The sequence below is a fragment of the Octopus bimaculoides genome, chromosome 20 (genome assembly GCF_046866305.1).
Source record: "Octopus bimaculoides isolate indiv1 chromosome 20, ASM4686630v1, whole genome shotgun sequence".
Classification (NCBI taxonomy): domain Eukaryota; kingdom Metazoa; phylum Mollusca; class Cephalopoda; order Octopoda; family Octopodidae; genus Octopus; species Octopus bimaculoides.
In genome coordinates this window covers 19,041,360-19,068,703 of record NC_142947.1, presented here as the reverse complement: position 1 = coordinate 19,068,703, position 27,344 = coordinate 19,041,360, and the positions used below count along the sequence as shown (strand labels likewise).

Genomic DNA, 27,344 nt, shown 5'->3' with positions numbered 1-27,344 from the left:
TTATCTTTTTTAAGCTAGCTACTTATTCTATCAGTCTCTTTTACCAAACCATTATGTTACAGGAATGTGAACAAATCAACACCAGTTGTCAAGTAGTGGTAAGGGACAAACACAAAGACACAAATATACATACATTCACAAACACACATGATGGGCTTCTTTCAGTTTCTTTCTATCAAATCTATTCCCAAGGCTCAGGTAGAAGACACTTGCTCAAGGTGCCATGCAGTGGTACTGAACCTAGAATCATGTGGTTGAAAAGCAAGCTTCTTATCACACAGGCATATGCACACTCACATTATTTAGAATGCCATAGCTGAAATTTGTCTTGTTCCTTCTACATGGCATACTTTTTACCAGGGGCAGACTGAGTTGTCAATCTATCAGGCACTGCCCGAGGGTCAGGAGTGCTGAGGGGCCCACACTCTACATGTTAACTCTACTAAAACACACATTCAAAAGAGCCTGGTAAACAGTTATGCCCAAGGGCCCTTAATACTCTCAGTCTGCCCCTGCTTTTTTATATTTCGGAGACATGTAGAAAGATTTTGTTTATAATTATTGTTAGCAAAGATTTTTTTCTTCTTTTTCTTAAAATAGTACAGTAGTCTAGATACTAAACACATATGTCTTTAAAGTTTATTATGGTCTTCTCGACCTATTTCTAAATATGTAATATGTGCACATTTATGCAACTAACACTAAATAATTTCATTTTCAACTACTTATTCTTTTCCTCCTTACAGTTTATCCTATTAATTGCATTCAACACCAAAATCTTTCATTTACTTATGCACTGCCATAGTAACAGTTACCAAACAATTGCACTGTAGGTATTATGTGACAAAATAGACTATCTTGCTCATCTGCATAAAACAGAGATAGATTTGAAATAACAGCTGTCATTAAAATAACGTTGTTTTAATCTAGTCATAATATTTCAAATTTGTTGTTTAGTTTGGACATCTACATTGTTAAATATTTACTTTTAATATTAGAATGTACTTCGTTATTTTATGTTTGTGAACTGATTAAACATAAAATTTTATCCAGAACTGAGATATCTTATTCAGTCAGCTACTCTCAGAATATTTTTAAAATATATCTTTATGCTAGTAGTTGTTTCCTTAGTGAGTTTGAGTTTCACTGTCCAAAAAAGTATTCTAAATGGGGATGAAAATGTATATTTAATAAAAATGTAATGTATGTGTAATGTTACATAATGTTGGATTCTAACTCAAAGGCTCTACCCTTTTTTAGGAAATTACTCTTAGTCTTTATGATACATATATAGATACATGCCCCTATGCCAACATGGAAGGTAGACGTTAAACGGTGATGATGAATATCCATTTCTCCATGCTAGCATGGGTTGTACATGAACATAAATGAAGCAGAACCTTACAGCTGGATGCTTTTCATGTCACCACCATTAAGGAATTTTTATTTCACAGATACTCAAAAATGTGAAGCGGCTGACCAAAATGTCAATCAAGAATGTAAATATCAAATTACCATTTTGCTCATGTGAAGCAGTGGGGTGTCAACATGCATGCGTGCACATACACGCACATAAAGTCTATATGTATGTAAATATATCAAAGCATTGGTGACGGATGTATACTGTAATTAATTGGATTTGACAGAAAAACAGAAATGGATAAACTCATTTCATCAACCAACTTTTTATCCAGACATACATTTTATGATGCTAGAAAAAGTTGGTATCACTCACCTGGCTTTTGAAGTCAAGTCTTAAAACTAAAAACACACAAGACAGAGACATAAGACTGGTTCAGAAAACACAGACAGATACAGGGTATTAAAAAAAATTTTTTCGACCTGAGACAAACACACAGTGGACCTCATTTTTATCTACCAAATTCACTCAAAATTTTCATCTACCAAATTACACCTTGGGATAAAGTAGAAGACACTTGCCAAAGGTCCCATGCTGTAAGATGTGAATCTGAAATCATGTAACTGTGAAGCAAACTTCTTAACAAAATAAATAATGATTCTATAGGTGGGCAGTAGGAAAAGAATCTTAATTATTATTCTAGCAACACAAATATGCAAATGGGTATATGTCAACATGGGGAAAGTTATGAAATATGAACATTTACTCTTTTATTTCGTTTGTTTAGAAATGTTTTTAATTCTTTTTGTTTTATTTGCTATTGAAAATTATAACTAATAGTGTTTTGAGAAAGAGAGAGTGTATGTGTTTAAAGATAAAATTCATTTTGGCTCTATTTGCAAGATTAAATCACTCTCATTAGTTGTTATTCTTAAACTTGCTTGAAAATAATACCCTTAATTTTGACATTTATGAAAGACATTTATATATGTTTATGTATGTATGTTTTGGGTTAATTATGACAACGGCAGGATCTCCAAGACTAGTGGGAAGAACTTAACCACATACCAGAGACTTGGCTTCCATGTTTTAACAACTGAGTGAACTCTGCTACCGGCACCAAAAGCCAGGAAGTGGTAGGAAGCTGGTCGTTGATTAAGTCTATCATTTAACAGAAATGGTCCCTATGATGGGATGCCATCATACACAGTTTCCATCTGCCAGATTTCACTCAAATATTTGGTCGTGTTAAAGGCTATGGCAGAAGACATGTTGATGTGTTGCACAGTGGAATTGAAACCTGAAACCATGTAGTTGTGAAACATATTTCTTAACAATTCAACCCTGTCTTCACCCAAGACCTTATATATAAAAAACACATCCTTGAAAGTTAAACAAAATTTAGAATAACTTCTTGTTAGCTGTATATCAGATCAAATATCCTGTATAAAATTTTAACTGGAATTGCAATTGTTAAATCAAATACTGAAAGTTTAGTCTGACACGCTACCCAAGTACTTTTGGTAAAATGCTGGGCAAGACGCTTTCAATTCAAAAGTTAATTTGGTTGTCTCTTTGTGTGCATGACAGAAATTCCGTCTGCTTCAAATTTCAAGCCTTTGTATACAAGACCAGTTTTGAATAGTCAAAAAAGCTTCCCTTTCTGAACAGTATTTCTGCAGTTTAAATCTGGTGATTTTGCTATGCACAGCTGTTACATTGTGATTTTCTGCAACTAACAGATCAGAATTTTCTAAAATATTCCTTCGGATTTTGAAGTTTTTAATTATTTATTTAAATTGAGCTTTTATCTGAAAATTATTTCTTTTGTCTTTGGAAATTATTGTATAACTGTTCTGTACTGTTTGCTAAAAAATTTTTTTTTTAAAGCAAATAACTTATTTTTCTTGATTATTTCTAAATATACAACTTAACCAACGTAAATATTGTAAATTGAATGAAATAACCGCATAGAAAAACTGTTTGTAAGCTCTGTAGCAACTATTTTATCAGTTAAATAGTATGATTTCCTAATGATAATGATTATCACTTGAGAGTGAATGCGTGGGTCAGAGGTGATATCATTACAAGGACAGATAGCCTAACACATACAAATAAACAAAACCACTCACATAGTAACACCATTTATATTGATTCCCTTCAATCTAGGTTGTTGCCTCCCCTGTCTTGCTTATCGTTCCTCCTCTGTCTGTCTCTCTCTTTCTCTCACCTATTTCGTTCCTTACCACTATTCCCTGTTGTCAGCATATGTGTTTCTCTCTCCCTCCCCATTTACACCCTGTCTAGTGCAAGCAGCCTGTTACTGCTGCTGACTGTGCCGACTGCTGCTACTGCTGCTGTAGTCCTTGTCTAGACAGCCTTCTAGGTCAACTAGTCATTTTGCTAAAATAAATATAAATAAAACAGATGAGAAAGGAAATAAAAAGTAGGCCTGCTACTACTACTGCTATTGACACTGAGCATCACAGCTGATGACAAGGAAAGTATGAGGGCTTAACCTGGCAGCAACAAACAGATTGCGTAGTTCTTCAGGCTTTCTTTTTCTTTTTCTTTCCTTCTATTTGTTTATTTAAATAACTAAGGTAACATTTTATATTCTTTATAGTTCTCCAAGTCTTCCAAATTTTTACAGTGTTAATACTTTCTCTATTTAGCCAGAAAATTTTTTAACATAAAGTAAAAAAAAGAAAAATATAAAAGATGCTTTTTTTTTTGCTTCCTCTGCATTATTTTCAATATTTTTCAGCTGTTTGTTGTTTAACCATTGCAAGCAAAACTGTCAAAGAATTACTTGTAAATTTGTTTTATTTTAATACCAGTTTAACATAGAGTAGATTAGATTTTGTTGCAATAAACTTATTTAGTTTACAACATCTATTCATTTAAATTATTTAAATATTTGGTTATTTAAAGTCTTGTATAAAATAATGTTTATGGGATCTTATATTGCTTCTGATAAATATGTGGTCACTTCTTAAAATTATATCCTCTGTACATATGTAGACTGCTAGTTTAATCTCTGGCTTCAGTACTTGTTAACAGAGGTTCAATTTCGCATTATTGATTGTTAAATGTTTAATTGAGTTAATCTCCTATTTTCATGTAGTAAGTCCTCACTAATCATTGACACTCAATGCGTAATCTATCGGAATAATAAGACTTAACAAATGAAAGTTGTGAACTAATAGATTTTCTATCTTATGGGGGGAGGGTGTCAATTTGCAGAAATCATATGATGATCTTGTATCAGCTGACAGTTTTTTTTTCTTATGAATATTCCATGTCTATGAAATAAAGTATTTAGTTTTCAAAACTTATCTCATTATTTAAAATACAATTATTGCTTATGCTATTAATATTTGCATCTTATAAAAATGAAAATCAGCTTCTATTCTACATTAAAAAAGGTTAATTTTAATGTTTTAGTTAGTCTTTTGATATAATGAAGTAACAGTAAAAGAAAAAAAAATCCTTAAAAAGTATCTTTTCTTCATGAATTCTATGCATTTTGAACATTTAACCTGATCTGATTAGTCTTATTTGTTATAATAAACTTGAAATCCATGATTCCTAGGTGCTTATTACTATTGCAGTAATCTATATCCAGAACTATTATACTGAAAAAATTCAGGATTGTACTGCCTATAATGATTTCAAAACAGACATTTTTCCCATGTCCCATGATGCATAACTCTTTGGAAGTTTCACTTTCAATCGCAGACTGACATACTAAACTTTTTGTGTTCTATAAGCTTGATTTTTTTGAGAAACAGTCGTATATATATTTATATATATATACAAAAAATTAATTACTTAAACTAGAAATATTTAATTTGAATGCATTTCCACCAAGAAGTGTATTTTGAATACTTTATCTTTTTACACTGGAAATATGTGATAAAAATTATTTGAATTTGTCGTTTAAAAGAACTTAACCAAACAGTTTCAAAGTTTAAATTCTAGAAAATTGTTATCTATTATTTTGTTTAGCTTTTATATAAATGTTTATTTTTAGTGAAATTGCTAAAATAAACTGTTTTAGCAAACTGATGCAATTCAATATTTGTGAACAATTAAATGCTGATGAACTTGCTTCTATCACCAGCTGATCTTCTTACCTGTGCAGCTTTTTAGTTATTTCGCAGCATCTTTCATTATTCAGTTCAAATATAAACTTTATTTGGTCATTAGTTGAATGTAATTTTACAAAAGCTTACATGTTTCTATTAAAAAAAAAATTCCTTTCAAATTACGTTTTCTCTTTATTAGTGAACAATTTAAATACTAAATAGGAAAGATATGATTTTCTTTTTTCTTTTTCGTTTACTTTAATGGGCAATTTAGTTAACTATAACACAAGAGTCATATGATAAAACATTTCTCATGTGATTTTGTGTGTGTATATATGTGTGCAAATGTATAGGTGTTATTTCTTGGTCTCACTCTATAATTGTGTTCATATATATCATTCTGTCTGCATTATATCTATATACATATTTTGTGTGTGTGAGTGTGCATGTGCACGTGTGTGTGTGTGTGAGAGAACATATTGTTTCTTTGTGAAAACATATATAACTGTGGAACCTTTTGTGAAGCAGACTCTTATGACTAGACAGACTGGCTGTTAGCAACAACAAATTATGTATATTTTTGTCCACTTACTCAGAGATTGTTAGCTCATTGATTGGGGTTTGTCTGACTGTTAGCAGTAATATAATATGCATATACTTGTCTGTCTGCTGTGTGTGACAGTAACCAGTTTCAGACAACCTTTAGTTGGTAACAACTTCCCACCCAGTCTATCTTCATGGCCCCCCCCGCAGTACAAAGTAACTGATCCCAGACTGGTCATTTCCTGTAGCTCCTCATTTGTTTTTTTTTGGTTATTGATGAGCTTGTATGGAATATTATATTAAGATTTCAATACATTTTTATGGTATTTTATTCTGGCCTTATGTATGTTAATTTTTTTTTCTTATACAGATTCCTTTTCTTCCTTATATGTGTGTAATGTTATTACAAGGGGGAGGAGATTATGTTCCAGTCTGTTGCCTGCTGCTAACTAGTCTTTCCACTATGCTGTCTGCCTCAAATATATACTTTCTGCTAGGTTACATTATGATGACATCGTTGACTGTAAATGTATGCCTGAACCTAACTGTCTGGCGAGAGACTTTGGCTGGGCATCTTCATAACTGTCATGGCAGCAACAGTCTGGCTGACTAATTTTTTCTTTTACTTTCTTTCATTTCATTCTTTTCAGCATTACTGAAAAGAGAAATAAAAGAAAAACGATGCTGCTAGAATATTTCTTCACATAGCCAAATTAGTATTCCAATGAAATTTTTTTTTCTTTTTGTTACTGTCCAGTCATTTTGTTACTGATTTGTTTCTCTCCTTTTCCACAAAGTTAATATTTCCCATATCAGTTTTAATAAATACTATCTTTAAAGTGTTTATTTTGATATATGTACTCATATTTCTTGAGAATTTAATAATGCTTAAATGGGAAAATCATTAAGAATCTTGATGATTTCTTGATAGCTTTTTAAAATGCTTTTAGATGCAATTTTTTGTTTATGTTATTGTTACCATTTCGTTTTGGGTTTTGAGTTGAAATAACTTTATGAATCGCATCGAACAGAGTAGTATTTCTTTTCATCTAACTTGTAGAGTTCTTTTAGATTGCAGAAAATGGTTTCGTCATTGAATTTTGTATCATTTTCCTATTGCTTGTCACTCATTCATAAGTTATATTGTTCTTACAGTTCAAGTCATAGTTTTTAACTTGTAAATGTTTTTAAAATCTCATCTTGCTCATTTATGAAGTTCAGAATTATTCTTTGAGTACAATTAAGCTTAATTTTAATACAATTCAGTCTCTTTTATCATTTATGAAGTATTTAAAATTTGAATTTTGTTAGTGTTGTGAAAAACTTTTTTCTTCTCTTTTTAACACAGAAAGTTTGCAAATTTCACTTTTTTCACTTAAGTCTAATAGAATTAATTCCTTTGTGAGGTTGTTGACGTATGTTCTATATGTCTTTTCAATGATGATCTCTCCTTGGATCAATTGGGTTTGTAAGAAATAAGAAATAAAAAGTAGAAAATGAAAGTTATTTTTAGAGATAGGTAATCAGGAGCTCTACTGTTTAAATAACCTAATAGGATTTCAAATGCCAACTTAGAATGCTACTTCTATATCATTATTTGTTGTGAAAAGGCTATCCAGATGTAAATATTTGTATTTGAATACGTTGCCTTACCTATGCTAAAAAAGATGTTTAGTAGCATAAACAAAGTTTTACTTTCTATAAAGGTTGAATTTTAGTAGAATGCAAACTCATATTTTTAAGTCACCAGCTATGTAAAACTATCCTGTAGAGTTGCTTTATCGAATTATACTAACTAGGTGTCATTATTTAAAAAAAACTAAAGTAACTAGATAGCCTGTATGTGGATAAATTGTGAATAAATTTACAATTAGTATTTTCTACATATAAGTAAAACATCTTTCAATTGTTTACATTTTGTATTTACATATATTATGGACTGAAGGTAGTTTCAATAACTTTCCAAAGTATGATTTTTACCAAAAATGTCTACAATTATAACTGATAATTGTCATGCTTTCTTCATCTGACAAATTTGGTTTAAATTTCTATCGCAATTACTTTATAACTGCTATGTCATCATGCTGTTGCCATTTTGACATTCATGTTTCCCTATTAACATTGAATGAATAGATCTGTAGCACAACATCTCATCAATGAAACCCAGTATCCTTATTTACCACTTTGTCTCATCCATTTCCATTCTGTATCAGTATTAGGCACATTTTCACCCACAACTTATCAATCCACTTGTCCATGCCACTATAGTTATCTCTCCTGCATATGTTAGCCAATGCCTTTAATTCTCTCAGTTTATTTACACTGCACCTTCTTTGAAAGTTAATGCTGCAGCTAATTTTCCCCTTCCAAAGCCTGTGCAGCATCACATTTATGTTGCTTTATAGATGGAGAAAAAAGCTTGTTTATTGCCAACAACTCCTGAAACTTGTACTGCTCCTTCATTCTAGTTACTCATCATCATCATCGTCGTTTAATGTCCGCTTTCCATGCTGGCATGGGTTGGACGATTTGACTGAGGACTGGTGAACCAGATGGCTGCACCAGGCTCCAATCTGATTTGGCAGAGCTTCTACAGCTGGATGCCCTTCCTAACGCCAACCACTCAGAGAGTGTAGTGGGTGCTTTTACGTGTCACCGGCACGAAGGCCAGTCAGGCGGTACTGGCAACGATCTTGCTCGAATGTCTCTACACGTGCCATCCGGCACAAGTGCCAGGAAGGCGATACTGTATTTTATTATAACCATTCCTTCCATGAATTTAGTTGACTGTCTATTACTGCTGTCGAGTCTTTTCAATAGCTTATGGTGAGTTGCTTTGCATTAATTACTGCACCAAATACATCACATACATGCAGTGTGTGTGTGTACATCATCATTTAATGTTCATTTTCCATGCTGGCATGGGTTAGATGGTTTGACTGGAACTGGTAAGCCGGAGGGCTGCATCAGGCTCCAGTCTGATTTGGCATGATTTCTACAACTGGGTGCCCTTTCAAATGTCAACCACTCCAAGAGTATAATGGGTGCTTCTTATGTGCCACTGGCATGGGTGCCATTTACATGACACTGGCAACAGTCACAACTGTGATTTCAGCTGGCTTATACATACATACATACATACATACATACATACATACATACATACATACATACATACATACATACATACATACATACATACATACGTACGTACGTATGTACATACCATCCTTTATGCTAGAAATCTATATTGCAACAACAATCAGTATTCATTTGCCATCTTCATAATGAGGGGTCATTTTGTAACAGAAATAATTTAACTATCTTTATAAAGCTTGCACATTAGTTTATGTAGAACCTAATATACATATTAGATGCAGACACGGCTGTGTGGTTCGGGAGCTCACTTTGCATCCATGTATTTTGGGTTCAGTCCTAATGCACTTTGGGCAAAGTCTTCCACTTTTATAGCCCCAGGCCAACCATTGCCCTTGTGAGTGAATTTAGTTGAAGAAAACTGTGTAGTAGATCATTGTGTGTGTGCGCGTACCGTTGTCTTTGCTTTCTATTCCCACATTCTTTGGATCAACAAGTGACGATGGTTTCTTTACATCCCTATTATTTAGCACTTTGACAAAAGAGATCAATAGAATAAGTACCAAACTTAACATTGAGTACTGGTGTAGAATTTGACTAAATCCTTTCAGGTGGTGCCCCAGCATAGCTGCAGGCCAATGACTGAAACAAGTAAAAGATAAAAGAAAATAAATATATTGCTTGATACAAACTAAAATGTAATTTATTCAATTATTTTTTCAACTTTCAACTGAATGGGGCATTAAAATAAGTAATTTCAAATATATTTTCAAAACATTCCTTACATTTTGTTTTCTCCACATCCTATGCTTTTGTTTTATATACATTTGATATTTATGAAGGAGATTTTGAAAGTTGCATTCAAAAATGTATAATGAACCTTTTTTTAAGTCATTAATTAGCCATTATTTTCACCTGGGATGTCATTATCATCAGCTTAGCATCCATTTTTACATTTAGGTTATATTTGAAGAGTCAATAATTTATTATCTCTATGTATTGTACTGTTTGTGAACCCCCAGTATTCTCAACTCTCTCTGACTTCTTTACACTTTTGCATTCGCCATGCACCATCCATTTGTTTTTATATGTCCTTATCCATGCAATTATCGTTACATTATCTAAGTTTTTCCCTTAATACATTCCCAAACACCACAATCGAAACACTTGAAACTTTTACATCACTGCATAGAATATTTGTAAACTTTTTTTCTCTTTTATTAATTAGCTAAGTAAACTTACATAGCTTTTTTGTTTGCCCTCTATATATAATGATCATATTTTCCTTCCCTCTTTGCATCTCATACATTTTATAACATTTGTGACTGCACTATTTCAACATTCTGTTGCCAACTGTTTAGCGAGACTCCTATTAGTGAGTCACTTAGAAACACCATTGTGTTCTAAACCATAGGAATTTTCTCTATACAAATAATTTATTTTATTGAGTGGAAACTGGCTCTTACAGAGGCAGCTTTTTTTTTTTGTATGCCCTTCTTTCTAATATATAATTTATAACAGAAACATAGGTTTCTCTTTTGTGATTAGAATTCAATTTTATCCTTAGTTCTCACCTAAATGGCTGGCAACTAATTAGCTGTTTGGTTTCTAGATCCATGATATAAGTAAATTTTCTAGTTGCTGTGATGAATTAATGGAACAGATGAGAAAATTGGCAAGTTCAGAAAAGGAAATTTCATTGTAGCTACAGTGAAAGTGGTTACTGAAGACCTTGGTTCTACAATGGTCCAGTTACTGAAGAGTTTCTGAGTGGGTTTGCTCATCGAGTGAAGTTTTGCCCTGTAGAACTGTTATTCTTGAGTAGCTCCGATCAACTCTGCCCTATGACAGCAAAATGCTTGACAGTAACCTATAGGTACACCTCCCTGCTTTTATTTTTAATCTGGTCCAAGGTCTTGTATACTCCTCTGTGTAGTCTTTGCTGTGGTTATGGTTTGCTATCCAGTCAAGGATACTGTGCTACATGTGATTTATTGAAGTGTTATATATGCTAAATTGGACTTTTAGTTTGTTTGTTTTTTCTCTTTCTTCTTACTTTTAATAAGTTTGATACACAAATATAAGTTTGTTTTCCAGTATTATGTTAGGAGGAGTGATATTGGTAAGACTAGAACTGGTAGCTTCTAATATATACCTAAAAGTAACCGGAAACATTCTCTGTGGGACAAACCTTTTGTAGTTCTAGCTTTTTCTACTAGAAGCAACCCTCAGGCATCGGTTTGCCAACCGGTGCCATCAGGTTGGGTCATACTGTCACAAAGTGCGTCTTTGTTTTGCAGTACTTCTCCCCTGTTCATCAATTTTTGCGACGGCTGAAACAAAGAAACAGTGTGCTTCCATGAAATTCTGTTTTCTGCTGGGGGGAAACAGCAGCCGAAACAGTTCTCATGCTTCAAACAGCTTACAAAGGCGCTGTCATGAGCAAAACACAAGTTTATGAGTGGTTTCTACGCTTTAGGAATGGTCACTTGTTACATGAAGTCCAACTTTGATCGGGACGACCATCAACCGAACAAATGAAAACATCACAAAATTTCATGAACTGATCTTGAAGTACCGTCATGGAACAACTGATGAACTTGTTGATATGACTGGTGTGTCCTGGAGCTCCAGCTAACGAATTTTGAGCAAGGATTTGCGAATGAAAAGAGTTGCAGCAAAATTTGTGCCTCCCTTGCTCACGGAAGATCAAAAGCAGTCAGGACTGAATGCGTGTCGTGAACTGAAAGAACATCTGAAAGTTGATCCGAACCTTTTTTTTTTTAAGGTTATCACTGGTGATAAAAGCTGGTGCTACGGAATTTACAGATGTGGTTGAGGTGAAGAAAAAAACAATGGAGGCATTAAAAGGCATCACTTTGCAAGAGTTCCAACACTGCTTCCAAATAGTGGGAAACGTGTCTGGACCGATGCATTGCTTTAAATGGAGAATACTTTGAAGGTGATAAAAATGTAAACATGTAAAACTAAGTGAATAAAATAATATTGCAAAATTCCGGTTTCTTTTGGGTACCTCTTTGTATTTGGTTTGGCTATATTAAGGAATCTGAAAGAATGTGATAGTACTATCATAGCTATTGAATTTTGTGTTAACATACTATGTAAATCATATGTATATTGTTTGAAAAAGCTGAGAAATTTGACAAAATCTTGTAGATTTCTATTCACAGAGCCTTGGGAATTTTGTTATAGTCTATGGCATTGTCTTAACTTCTTAACCAATATTTGGCATAGGTAGCTGAGTGGATTGTTGAGTATATTTATATATTTGATCAGTAGAGTATATTTATGTATTTGATCAGTATATTTATATATTTGATCAGTAGAATTAAGAATTGATCCCTGTGATTGGTAGCATGACGTGTAATGGAAGATATCTAATTAATGTGAGAAGTTAATAAGTAGCATGTGTTGAATGTTGGTAAAATGCAGTCAAACAGACTATTTAGAAGTTTCTTTCTTTGAAGAGAAATATTTGATGTTCTTTGAGTCTGTGGCATAGTTAAATAAGTGATATGATGCAGTTTGGTTTAGTAGGATTTTGTATTTGATTTGATAATGTAAGATAGGTATGAGATTCGATGCATTTTACATGTGTGTATCACTTCATTATGGAACATTGTTTTCCTTTTTACTCCTACTTTAGTCTTTGTGAGAAAAAGCATGAAAGCCTAAAAGTGATAAGTGTTTTGTTTAAACAGTTACTGGCTATTAAAGTAGTTGGGCAATTTAATCCAAGTGGCAATTATTCAAGAAGTAGAATACTTTAATGACTATTACTTCAATTCCTGTTGCAATGTTACTCTTGCAAAGCATTTTTTTTTTCTGTATGTATAGAAAATAACATTCTTTTAGTGTTGTTAAGTATCAACAAAGACTGACATTGTCTAAACCTTTTCATCCACTATAAACATCACACCCTACTAATCATAGGATCTTCCTTATTGTACTGATTCAAAAGGATCAAAGGTCCTTCTTAAGCCATAGGCTCATAAAGCTGCTTTCTCAGATTCTGTGGTGTATATGTCCACCCCTCTCTTGACCAGCACAACCAGTCTGTTGCAGGATTACTCATTTTTATCAGCTGAGTGGACTGGAGCAATGTGAAATGAAGTGTCTTGCTCATGAACACAACACATCACTTGATCTAGAAATCAAAACCATAATTTTACAGCCATGAGTGCAACACCCTAACTACTAAGCTACACACTTCTAATTAGTGCTGATTACATTACCCAAGTGTGTTATTATTATTGTTTCAGATGTGTGTTAAATTTAAATAAGTCAGTGTTACACTTGAAATGTGGGAGCTCTGGTAACCATATTGTTATCATCACTACCCTCATGGTGTGTATAGTCTAGAAAATAGGTTATTATAGGCTATACTTTTGTAAACATGTTTACAAATATTTAGTGAGATTGAAACAACAAAAAGTCCTCATGATTAAAGTTTTCAGTTTTTTTTAAATAGAATATCTTTGATATTCTGTAGATTTAATTCTCGATTATAAATTAATGTTACTTTGCTTTATCGTATATATAATGAATCTTTTTTTTTTTTTTTTTCTGTTATAACTTTGACAAGCTGAATAATTTATGTCCTTGGAGGATTAAGTGTTGCAATGATAAAGGGTAGATACATCTATAAAATATTATCAAAGTTATACACTAGTTAAATTAGTGTTAGCATACTTAATGCAAGGTGCATTTTCAAGCTAATTCAAAGTAGTTATGTAGTGAGTCAATGAATGATTTTTTTTTTTCAATTTATCTGCAAGTATGGGAGAGAAGTATGGGCATGTTTTGGTCTTATTTTGACCTCCTCATAGAGAGCACAACCATCACGCTACTGTCCAGGGTAGTGAGGAAAAAGAACATGTACATGTGCAAGGCTGTGCACAGATTGGTGTTAGGAAATAGAATCGTAATGAAAAGTTATATCAAAGTAAAATTCTTACAGATATTTATCGCTTGTTTATATTAATTAGCACTATTCTTTCAGTTAAGAATTTGTTTATAATTTAATGTACCAAACCCCACAAAATTATTATTTCTATTATTACTGTCAACAGACTTACTTCTCCTTCCTTAAACATTACTATTAAATACAACTTACCTAAACTTCATAATTTTTATAATCCACTTGTTAAAGTAGGTAACTGAAGAATTGTATGATGTAGAGGCTAACATTTCTAAGATAGGACTTCAAATGTTAGTCTTTCTTCCAAGTTGTATCTCACAGATGCTCTTGGATGCATCATCGTTGATGTTTGTGGGTCTTTCAACACCAGACTCCAACTGGGCTTGATCAAGTCCCAGCTTGTATGCTATCTAATGGCTTTCTTGGCTACTTCAATCATGGAATGTATGGGCCTTTTTGCTGCACCTGTAACTCCAAGCCAAGTTTGAGTTTTGCAGAGTGAATGCAACACAAAATTCCAGCAGCCTATTTCAATTACCTTGCAATGAGCCCACCACCCTTGGCTTCTGTACTGCTCTACTAGCTCAGAGTATTTGGCAAGATTTCTTTCATCAGTTCTTCCTAGGGCACTGTCAATTCCTACATGATCACCTGTTTGGTGGATTTTGAGATGATAGCTATGTTTGGGTAGATGTCATTGGTATGATGTGCACTTGGAAACCCTCAGATCCTCTCAGCTACCGATTCTGGGGCTGCAGAAAGTAAGCACAGTTGTTGATGTTTCAGTAAACCAGGCTTCTCTCCAGCTTTGAGAAAAGTGTTCTCTCTTTCCTGGGATGATGTTAACTGGACTGAATAGCAGTTGTTACCATCTGTGCAATCACCTAGATCACCTGGCCATGTCACCAGTAATAGAGGTTCGTTAAGGCTCTGGGCTAACTATTGAAGAGATGGTGTAGGGTCCCTCTTTTAGTACATAAGGGACAGGAGGTGCTTTACTTCTATATCATTTTGCAACCCAATAATGTAAATTTCTTGTTTTATTCTTTATCCAATTCTTTCTGGTACAGATTATTGTTCGCCTCCTAACCATAATAATATATTATTTATATATAAATATATTGTTTTGTAAGTGATGAACAAATAAATAGACATCCATATTTCTTTTGAATTTCTTATAAATTTGTTTTTAGATTTTATATAAAGTGAGCAATTTTCACTGTGATATGATGTTTTTAATAAAAAATCTTGTTAAATAATGAAGAATGGGGATAGTATTGTTTGTTTTTCTGTTGGATGAACTTTTTAACTCACAATTTTGTATTTCCATTAAAGAATTTTATTTTAGATATTGTTTTGAGATAGAAGCATTTACTAGTATGAGCTTATGACAGTCTCTTTAGAAATTTATACATGAATAACAATTTGTTCACTCTCTCCATCATATGAAATTGTTTTAGATGAAATATTTTATCTTCATTTTTTTTCCTTTTCAGCTTGTACCACTTCACGCTTACAAAAAGCAGAAAACCCAAGGGTAAATTGGTAAGTTCAATATTTTTCACACTAAACCTTTTTGCCACAATAACTTAATGATATATTTGATTTAATGTTAAAAGGATAGTTTGCTTTTTTTTTTTTTTTCCCCTTCACCTGCTTCCATTGTTACAACCTTTTCTACTTTAGGCTCTACTTTAACAATCCTCCACCCCAGTTATAAGTGATATAAAATTATATTTCAAGATATTCTTTTTAAATTCGCTCCACTTTCTTTTTAATAGTTTCTTAATTTCACAACAATGCATTTTCAGTTAACGTTTGCTTTCAGAATTTCTTTTGGCTTTTTATATTTAAGTTTTTGCTGTTTATTTTCTATTTTTTTAAAATCACTGGTAATGATATTGTTTCTACAAATTAGAATAATTCTAAGATGTACTCTTATTTCTCCTCTAAAACTATTTCTCTTTTATATTACTAAAAATTTATTGTGGACTGCAATTAGGAAAAGTAGAATCTCACCGTTTTTATATTGGAATTTAATAGATCTGAACTTACATCACATTTCTTGAGAAATTATGTTAATATTAAGAAAACTTAAAAAGCACTTGGAAGCATAAGACATGTTAAATCCATTTGAAATTGACGGGAAATATTTGTTCCCAATGAAATAAATAATTCATCATTCTATATATCATTGAGTCAGGATTAATGACAGAGTGAAGTAGTAGTGGTTATTGTTGAATAAACCTTGAGCTTATCAGGTGGGAGACGAAGATTAATAGCAAAGAGTGGATGGCCATGGTTTGAGAGCAAAATCAGACTGAATCGTAATAATATATATAAAAAAAAAAAGCCTAATGATTTTGTTTTTATTCAAATTTTGGACACCCCCCAACTGTATAATTTAAGACTTATGACCTTTGAGGGTTTCTATATGCAGTCAATTTATTCCTTATTACTTTTCGTGGTTTAAATACGACTGAAATACATGTAACTTCAAATTTTGATCTTATAGAGACTGAAGTGATTATTAATTCAGGGTTCTTTAAATAAATAGATATTTACAGTAACTTAATAAATATTGGTGGTGAAATCAGTTGTAACAGTAGTTAGCATATAACGGTTGACTTTAGTTTCTCTTTACAATTTAAATACATTATTTGTCATTCCATAATAGTGAACGTTTACACTTCAATCAGTCTGCATATGCTTTTATTCTTTTAATGGTTTCAGTCATTGAACTGCAGCCATGCTGGATCCCTATCTTCTAGAATTTTAGTGGGTCACATCAATTTCTGATACCACTTATTTTATTGATATTTGTTTTTCAAATGAATAAGTTTCTTTTTGATGTAAAAGGGTTCAACTTGATGTGTTGTTTTAAACTAGTGCTTGTGGACACAGACACACGTGCACACACCATAATTTCCATCTACCAAATTATTTTCATAATATATTGGTCAAGCTAAGACTACAATGTAAAATACCCAAATGCCCATAGCCACAGACGTCTTAACCACACAGCTATGCCTGCTCTCTATGTGGTTCATGCAATCATTGTAACTTTACAAATATTCACAGTAAATGTTAATCTGGACTAATTTATATGCAATGTATGTAATTACATTTAATCAGCCCACCTCTCTGTCTTTTGTCATTCTAAGATATTTTTATTATAATGGAACTTACGTAAAGATAGTTATATGTAACTGAAATAATGCTAGCAATTTCCTCACCATCTATTGCACCTTCTCTAAGTAACTCATCCCTCACACCATCTCATACACCAACCTTTGTTCTGAAAGAATGAAATAGAAAGTGTAAAAGAAGAGAGAAGAGTTGTTTATTGGCAAACAAGAGTTTTGACTGGTCTCAATAAGGAAGCCAGTACATGGCTGCTTGATCTGCTGGAAATCGCAACCAGATCTTCAAATTACACCCTTCTATCTTCAATAATGTATTGGAAATGCAGTCTTGATGTGCAAAAAGACAGGATAGTCAGGATGAGAATGCCTTTTATTTTAGGTCTGTTTGAACATGGTTGTGTTGATATAAACAGTAACAACAAGCATGTTTGCATTGAACCAAGTTTACTTCTAGTAATTAGAAATAGTAGCAAAATTTCCCTCAACACACACACACACACAAACTACCATCTTAAATTAGGAAAGGCGACATTAGATAATGTAGACTTGTATATGAAAAAAAGATGAAGTAATAATGATATAAACTAGGAGTATAATTATAGGCATTTATCTGTTTAAGAATTAGGATTATTTACAGTCTAGATATATTTATCTCCCTTGTTAAATAACCATAACTAAACTTATTTCTTCAATATACTGATGGAATGTAACATTATAGATTTTCTTTTAAACCCTGCAAATCCCTCTCTCAGCTTATTTCTTTCCATGCAGTGTATGTGTGTGTGTGTCACAAAGAGAGGAGGGACTTTAAAAATATTTTTCTGATAGTTCACAAAATGTTTTGGTTACATTTTCAAATATGGTGCATGGTAAGAATAATAATTTATCACCTTAACTATGTACATACTCCTGTATTTTGTGTATGTGAACAATACAGCTGTATTGAACCTCTAGTGCTTGTTCAGGAAATGTTAGCAGTAACTGCTATACTAAGTTTGTGTGTAATGTTGTCAGACGGAGGAAATAGAAATAATACTTATTTATCAGCTGTTTCTCAACTATCAAACAGTATGAAAACTTCTATGTAAACACTTGACCTACTAAAAATAGTGACCAAATTTCTCTGAAGTTACATCTTACCATCTTTAAAAAGACTTAGTGGGTAATGGAATCTTAGAATACTGTGTCTGAATTAAAGATTGGACAGTCATAGTTGAAATGTCTTTGTTATAAGTCTGTTGGATTAGTGTTAACCTAAGGCTAAAGAATAACACCTAACAATCAATTCATACTTTTGACCCATGTCATATTCTTGTCTCTCTTATAAAGCAATTAATGGGTGTAATGTAGTCACTACTCTTATAGTCTCTTAAATTATTATTATTTATCCAATAGACCACAACTAGTAAATCTTCTAATTTACTGCCATTGCATTATTATTGGTTATCATTTTTTGCTTGATTTCTTTTGCCCATTTCAAATTTTCCATTCTGTTATGACATCACACGAATAAATAAATTTCAAGATTTGAGCATTGTTTAAAAAACTCAAGGGTTACAAAAGAATTGTCAATAGATATGTGACTGGAGTTCTTACTGATCTAGTATTTATCTAATCCAAATTAACTGTTTATAACTCTTTTGATTTCAAAGGCTGAATTTGTGTAGTGTTCTCTTAGAAAGAAGCTCTCATACTTGGCATATATTTTGTTGAAATCTAGTACCAGCTGGTTACACTTAGCACATAACTATTTATATATCTTTTACAACTGACCTCCATCTGGGAGCCAATCAACTGCTCTATTGATTTGTGTGTGTATATGTGCATGCATAAACATGTGCGCACACACATACGCACGCACATGCGCTTTCTATTAATGTTCAAAGTTCAAGCTGTGGCATGTTAATTTAACAGCATAAAGTAATATAATGTGGTCTTTGCAATTAACTGTTAGTTGTACATTATTGCACTTACTTTCTTCTGGTATTTGTTTTTCATTTTATTTATATTTTGAAACATTTTATTATTTTAGGTTTGGTTTTTATTTCGTTAAATATTTATTCCCATTTTGGGCTCATAATTATACTGATATTTGATCATGATGTCTAACATTTTAAATTCCAATCTACCTCCAACAAGCCAGATTTTGGTCTAATTATACCTTTTCATTGGTCTATCACATGTTGGCTACCTTTGGTCTCTCTCTTATTTTTTGGATTAGAAGCTACCAGTCACGATGCAGAGTAGTTTTGTTAATGTCTCCCATACTCTTCCTTCAGCACAGTATACTGCTGTTTTTCTAACAATATATACATTATTGTGAAGATGATAATATGATTCACTCTTCCTTAACATTCTGGTCACCTAAGCACCTTACACTGTACATGCTTTATGAATGATGGCTTGAAGATTCAATCATTACACATCAAGGTAATCAATACCTCACTTTCTCTGGTGATGAATAACACACAACTAAAACTACTAGTCTTTACAAATGCCACACTTACACACTTTTATGATCTATTGCAACAATCCCCACACCTAAAAATTGCTAAACCAATATCACTAAGACTAGGATTCCTCTTTAGCGCCAGGAAATTCTTCAGATGTTAACCACCTGCAAAGCTCATTTAAAGACCTATATAACAGCTGTGTTGCTGCGAAATATATAAATGTCCTAAACTGCATTTAAATGAAGGATTTTCAGTTCAGAGTGTCAAAGATTCTATCACTGATTTCAACCACCAGCTCAAAGATTTGATAAAGGTGATGGGAGAATGAAAGACATGATTGAAGAAGATACTATACCAGCTACAAATATTTAAGGGTTCCATATATGTAATAGAGTGAACTGTAAACATTGGTCAGCTGAGATTATCCGTGCAATTAGTAAACAAAAATTCCTTCTAGAGAATGTTCAAAATCTTAAATCAACAAGCACTGGTAACAACTCTAATAAGAGCTAATCTAAACTTTTGTACAATATCAACCTTGCAGATTGGAGTGGAACTGGCCTCCCAAACCAACTGTTGACAGCAGCCTTTCCCTCATGTATGTGCGTACATACATACACACACACACACACACACACAGACACACACACACACACACACACACACACACACACACACACACACACACACACATATTAACATGTACATACACACATGATTCGATTTAGCCAACTTTGTAGAATATGTTTTGCTGAGGAGGTCTGATACAGCTGACATTTGACTTTGAAGACCAGATGTACTCCAATATTCAATTTCTGTACTGTCAAAAATCTTTGATCCACTGGTCTTCTTGCATCATCTCCTTTGGGAGTTTAGTCTACTAAAAGCTTAGATAATCTCGGTGGATTGAAGTTTTTTAACTTGCTATAATTTCTAATATCAGTTGTTTTTCCTCATCTTTTTACTACTCAACTGCACTTCAAATAGAACTTGGTACATTGAATAAGTTTATTTCTTTCTAATGGTTGCAATTCTTTTTACTGAATCTGTTTTACTTCTAAGCAGCATTATACATTTGACACCTGCATTATACAGGGTTTTTTTGTCTGGTTTATATATATATATATATATATATATATATACTAATTGAGATTAGAGTTATTTAGATTTACCCTGGTCAAAAGGGGTGGTTGTGACTATAAGTCACTATAAGAGAGAGTTATGATGGTGGAGTTATCAACTAAGTATATAGTGAAAGTAGTGAAAAGATCTAGGATAGGTGCAGTCGTAGCTATGTGGTAAGAAGTTTGCTTCCCAGCCACATAGCACTTTGGGCAGGTAGGTCAAGATCCTGCGGGAAACTGAAAGAACGTGTCTCTTAATGTTTATACTTATGTTCCCCACTCCCTGTTTGGCAACTGGTATTAGTTTGTTTATGTCCTTGTAACTTAGCAATTCAGCAGAAGAAACTGATAGAATTAGTATCAGGCTTTTAAAAAAAGTATTGAAGTCGATTCACTTGACTAAACCCTTCAAGGTGGTGCCCCAGCATGGCCATAGGCCAGTGTCTGAAACAAGTAAAAAAAAATGTTTAGAGAAAAGTATGCAATTGTTATTAGAGCATATTCTTTATGTTTAAATTTAGAAGTAGTAGGGATTTACTTAGATGTTTTATACTAGTCCCATATGTTTTTAAGTATTTCTTGCTTGGTAAAAGCTTATTCTTGATTAAATACGGAGAAACTAACACACAATAAAGGGAGATAATTAGGCAATTTAACATTTTCTCTTGGTTGCTGTTTTGTGTACAAGTTAGTCAGTCACTGATCTGTCAGGTTTTCTTTCATTCAAATATATTACTCCCCCCATATATCCTTAAAAGAAAAAGGAAAGAAGAAAGTTACATGATAGGATTTTTTTTGTTTTTTTAAAAGGAAATGTTCTTAAAACTATTGTAAGATATAATGTACTAATGAGTGAATAATCACCAAACTTGTTAAAAATATATATTCTATAATTACTTTGGCTTTTGATTTTCTTTTAAAATTATTTAAAAGTAGCTTTTATATGAAATTTTATAAATCAATTACTCTATTTTAATGGTATAAAATCTTAAGCTATGCACTTTATTATAATCTATTGTAATAATAATGACTGGCCCTGTCAGTTTGTCATGCACACATATGCTGGTGCATGTGCACACATGTATGTGCTGGTACATATGCACACAAACACACTATTTCATTGATCTCTGTTCTGTCCATGGTGTTGTATCTGCCAGCACAATACTCTCTCTCTCTCTCTCTCTCTCTCTCTCTCTTTGTCAGTGTGTGTGTGTGTGTACATGTTTAATCGTCTTTTAGTGAGGAGGAAAGGCAGTGCCCATGACCCTTTACAAGGTCTTTGATAAGAGAGAAGAAGAAAGGCGTCATCAAACGAGAGATATAACCTGAATGCTTGCAATGGGGTGAACTTCTAGAGGGACTCAAAGCTCAAGTGGTATTGAGTCTACCACCGAAATGTGGGATTTCAATTCGAATTGTAGTTCTGGAATAAATACGAGCAACCCAGCCTGATGTTCTTACAGTTCTACTAATCCATTACTCTGGATTGCTTTTTTTTTTTTTTATTAACTCAAAAGATGAAAGGTGAAGTTAAACTTGATGGGATTTGCACTCAGTGCAAAGAAACAGAACAAATACTACAAGGCATTCTATCCAATTCTCTAACAGCTGTACTAATTCAACTAACACCTCCTCCACACACACACAAACACTCAGGTACCTTGTAGCATTCATTCTGACCCTTTGGGATCAATATTATCGCTCTCTCTTTATCTCTCTCTCTCTCTCTCTCTCTCTCTCTCTCTCTCTCTCTCTCTCTCTCTCTCTCTCAAAGAAATTGATTGTGGTTTAATCTGAAGGTTTGTGGAGAGGGATGGGCTTTTTCAGATTTAGATCCCCAAGAAACATTATATATTATGACTAGTGCTATCTTAAGGTAGGTGCTCTGGCTGTTGCAGCACCACACCCCAGGAGGTATATGAGCCCATTAATATAATTTGATTAAATATTAGTAGTAGTGAGGTGGAGCCTACTTTTGGGGGTACAGCATCTTGGCTTAGAAGTATGTTTATAATGTTTTGTGTGTGTGTGCACATGCACAATATTATTCATTTAGTTCATTAAATGATATTTTTGTTACATAATTTTTTTTGTAACAGGCATCAAAAGTTTAAATTGTGGAATTGACTAAACAAGTATTCTTTAACCATCAGTTGTTGTTGATGATTTAGGAGAAAAATTTTGTAGCTGGTTTAGCCTTTCCGTTACTAATTACTGTCTCATATAGCAACATTTACAATTATTTTTTTTAGTTGAACTGAAAATAATATTTCTCAGCCAAAGACAACAGCTGTAGAACAGTACACACATAGATAATTTTATATTTTTGAATAAGTCCAAGACAGTTTTGTATCATATATGCATGTATGTATGTGTGCTGGCATTTCGAATGACATCCAGCTGTAAAAACCTTGCCAAAACTGACCTCACCTATGCTTGTGCCACATAAAAAAGCACTCAGTCCACTCTGCTAGGTGGTCGGTGTTAGGAAGGCATCCAGCCGTAAAATCCCTGCCAAAACAGACACAGAGGTCTGGTGCAGGTTCCTGTCAAACCATCCAATCCATGCCAGTATGGAGAGCGGACATTAAGTGATGATGATGATGATGGTGTGCGTGTATATATATGTTTATGTGTGTCATTATATATATATATATATATATATATATATATATATATATATATATATATATATATATATATATACATATATATATATATAATAATTTTCCAGAGGATGTAGCAACTGTTATATATATATATATATATATATGAATTGATGAATTTCTTAGTTATGACCCATAAACCAATTATGCTATTGCATGATCTAATTATCTCAGTATATATTAAATCTTTAACTCTTCAAGTTGCCTCTTTCCTATTACTGAGCAACAGTCATGATATCATTTTATGTCATTGAGTTCAGGCTACCATTTTTAATTTTACTAACTCACTACTTAGCTGGGATGAAAACATAAAGTAAAAGCTATTAAGAACTTCAATTTTATCCATACCATATTGTGATGACTAAGTAACTGAACATTGAACTAAATTTCATTCAGCAGTGACTCAACAGTTACATGTCAACTTAACCCATCCAATGCACAGTTTAACAACCACTGATATAGAGTATATAGCTTTGTTTAATATTACTCTAGGTTTAAATTCTCTGCAGACAGATTTTCTTTGAAGAATATCAGTTTTATTTGTGAAGGTTGTAACCTTTACCCAGAAAAAAAAAAGAAAAAGCAATTATCTTCATGATAATAAGAATTTAAGCAGTATATTTTTAAAAGATATCAATGTTTCAATAACTTTCAGAAAAAAAGCTGTTTCACATAACGACTATGATGAGTTTCATAATTGATTAAAAGAATTTGTTGGAATGCGAAATATGTAAATTTAGTGAATATAATATTTACAAAAATGGAATTGCTATATCTCACATGCATACTTGCACATACTCATGAAGAATCAATGTTGTCCAAGAGGTAATCCAATGGTATAACATAATTCAAGAATTAAAAGTACTCCAAAGTATTGGTCAGATTAACAATATGGCTTAGTGGTTAGGGTTTTGGATTCATGATCATAAGATTGTGGGTTCAATCCTTTGACTGGGTACTGAATTGTATCCTTGGGCAAGGCACATCATTTCATATTGCTCCAGTCTACTTAGTTGAAAATGAGTACCATCCAACCAACCAACAAACTAGCCAATCAAGTGTTGGTGCAACCCTTTTCCCCATTAGCTGTCACACCTTCAGTGTTCCACTGGGACAAGGGAAGGAGGGAAAGAGGGAGTTCTGTGTCTGCTTGTAACTACATAAACACCAGAAGAAATTACCAGAAGTCTGATACAATCAACCAAGTCATACTAGCTTGCAGATGACAGCTAAGTAAAGCATGTGTGATCGTGTTTGTGATCATCATCATCTCTGTGGCCCATGCTTACATAGGTTACAGAAATTGTTGAGGCAGATTTTTTCTACAACCAGATGCCCTTCCTGTCACCAACTCTCACCTGTTTGCAATCAAGTTAATAATTTCCCATGGATAACTGGAAACAAATAACATCACTTGTATGACAGTGGTACCTGTGTAGAGTTGTCATGTGATGTCAAGACAACACACACGTGCGATGAATTTCTTTCAGTTTCCATCTACTATATCTACTCACAAGATTTTGGTTAGCTCAGGTCTCAGATAGAAAACATTTGCAAAACCACATAGTTGAGAAGTAGTCTTCTCAACCACACAGTTCCACCTGCATTTACAGCCATAACTCTATGTATGTGTGTGTATATTTATTTATATATATATATAGATATATATAATCATTATTTTACATCCATTTTCTATACTGGTATGGGTTAGCTGATTTGACTAGATCCAAGTCAGTTCTTATTAGAATTACAACCCTCCTAGATAGGTCAGTAGTACACTTCTTGCTTAGGTGTCGCAGTTTTGCCATGGTTTCTGTAGTTGTATATCCTTCCCAATATCATCCATTTTACAAACTGTGCTGGCTGCATTTTCTTTTATGGCACTAGCACTAGAGAGGTTGTCATACCTTTGGCAAGACTAAAGAGTTTTTCTCAATTGTGCATTGTCTCTTCTAGGTTTGCCAACCATTTTACAGTACCTAGCTGCACCAACACTAATGAGGTCACCTTGTAACTTACAATACTTTAGACTTGTGAGCCCTTGCAACTGAGAAGCAGAATGGGAGAGAGAGCATGATGATTTTTGTCGGTATGGAATGAGGTTAAAAGTATGATGAGAGGAAAAGATTTATTGTTGTGAGAGGGTAGTAGTGGAGTGACAAAGGTAACAATGTTGAGTGTCAGGTTTTAGAGAGTTACAAGGATGATAGATTCAGTTGAATAAGAGGAGATCATTGCTGTCCCTCATAAAGATAACATGTCCAAGAAATTAGATAGAAGAGAGTGTAGTAACAGAAGTATCTAGAAAGGTGGGTGAAAGTTGCAAGAATGTGGGTGATGGTTAGAAATATGAGTAGAGGTGGTCTTAGCTAAATAGGAGTGGAGGTGGTCTGAAGTAAATGGGAGTGAAGGTAGTTGATGGTAAAAAGAGATAAAGGTGGCTGATAGTAAATAGGGGCTTAGAAGTGGTCAATGGTAAATATGGTTTGGGTTGGTTGATGGCAAATGTGAAAGATAGCCAACAATAAGAATGGCTCGGAGGAGAGGAAGTGATGGCTGATAGTAATGAAAGGGTAATGTTATGTAGAAGCAGGTTCTGCTTTCATTAATTAGTTTCATATTATGCAGATACAGGAGTGAGTGAAGAGGGATGAACAACAGGAAAATGAGACGGGGAGGCAAATCTAGAATTTACAGGAACATATTAAATGAGGGTCCCCAAATATGAGCATGCATATACACAAGTACTTTATCTTCATCATCATCATCTCTATTTTCATGTTTGTATGGATCAGATGACAATACGTTTTCTATGGCCAGATGTCTTTCCTGTTGCCAATCCCCACTTGTTTCCAAGTGAGATAATAATCTCCCAGTCTATCGGGCAACAAACATCTCAGACATGTTTACATAACATTGTATGAACAAGCCCTTTTGTTTACAAAGATTGTGCAGCATGTCAAGACCTGTCATAAAGCTTAGATGTGCTTTCATGGTGAACTACAAGCAAACCACAATGTTAGCAAAGCCATTGTTTACAATCAACAAATGATCACATGTGTAAGCAAGAGAAATATAATCTTATGCAAAAACAAACGCACACAGACATAAAGTTTTGTACGATAGGCTTCTTTTACTTTCCATCTACCAAATAATTTACTCTCAAGGTTGACCACTACCATCATTTCCAACATAGCTTTCACCATGCATAGGTTCCATCTACTTCAAACACCTTGCATGTCTTTATATATATATATATATATATATATATATATATATATAGCTTTCATTTTCTAAATACTTCACATGCTCGTCTTATCTCTTGAACACTACATCTGATTTTTTTTAGGCCTAGATTTTCTCTGTACTTCATTCATGCATGGTGGCATAACATGTCCAACAGATCATTCTTGTTTCATTTCTTTCTAGTCTTTGCAAGTCCTCTACATTCAAGGCCAATATCTTACTGTTATGCAGTATTGCAGTTCATACCCAAGCATTATAAAATCTGCATTTTACTTTGAAGGAGAAACATTTTGTTGACAAGTGAGTTAATAGCTACTTGGTCTTCCCATCATGTGAGGTAATCATACTTCTCACATGCACTTTGGTGTTTATTGCCCCTGCATAACCATCTTTAATTCCACTACAACTCTTGTACATTTATGGTTTACATTGGGCATGCTGTATAGAGGTCCTACCTACATTTTTCTGTATACCTAGGTCATTGCCTAGGTCATACCCTTGAAATCAAAATACTGCCTATTTTTCTACTTACTAATGCTTTAGTCTTTGCTCAAACAACTTTGAAGTCTTACCTAAATACACACACACACACACACACCATCATCATCATCATCATCATCATCATCACTGTTCAATTTCCACATTTAATGCTTTCATGGTCAGATGGAATTTGTTGT

General features: G+C 33.3%; 1 long non-coding RNA gene across 20 annotated transcripts in view; it reads left to right on the top strand.

Moving 5' to 3' along the window:
• The window catches only part of LOC106868233 (uncharacterized), a 469,773-nt gene that overhangs the window by 388,720 nt on the left and 53,709 nt on the right, over nucleotides 1-27,344 (top strand). For all 20 annotated transcript variants that reach the window (XR_016237529.1, XR_016237528.1, XR_016237542.1 and 17 more), the window contains one exon: nucleotides 15,529-15,577. This is a non-coding gene — a long non-coding RNA (uncharacterized LOC106868233). The remainder of the gene's footprint in view (nucleotides 1-15,528; nucleotides 15,578-27,344) is intronic.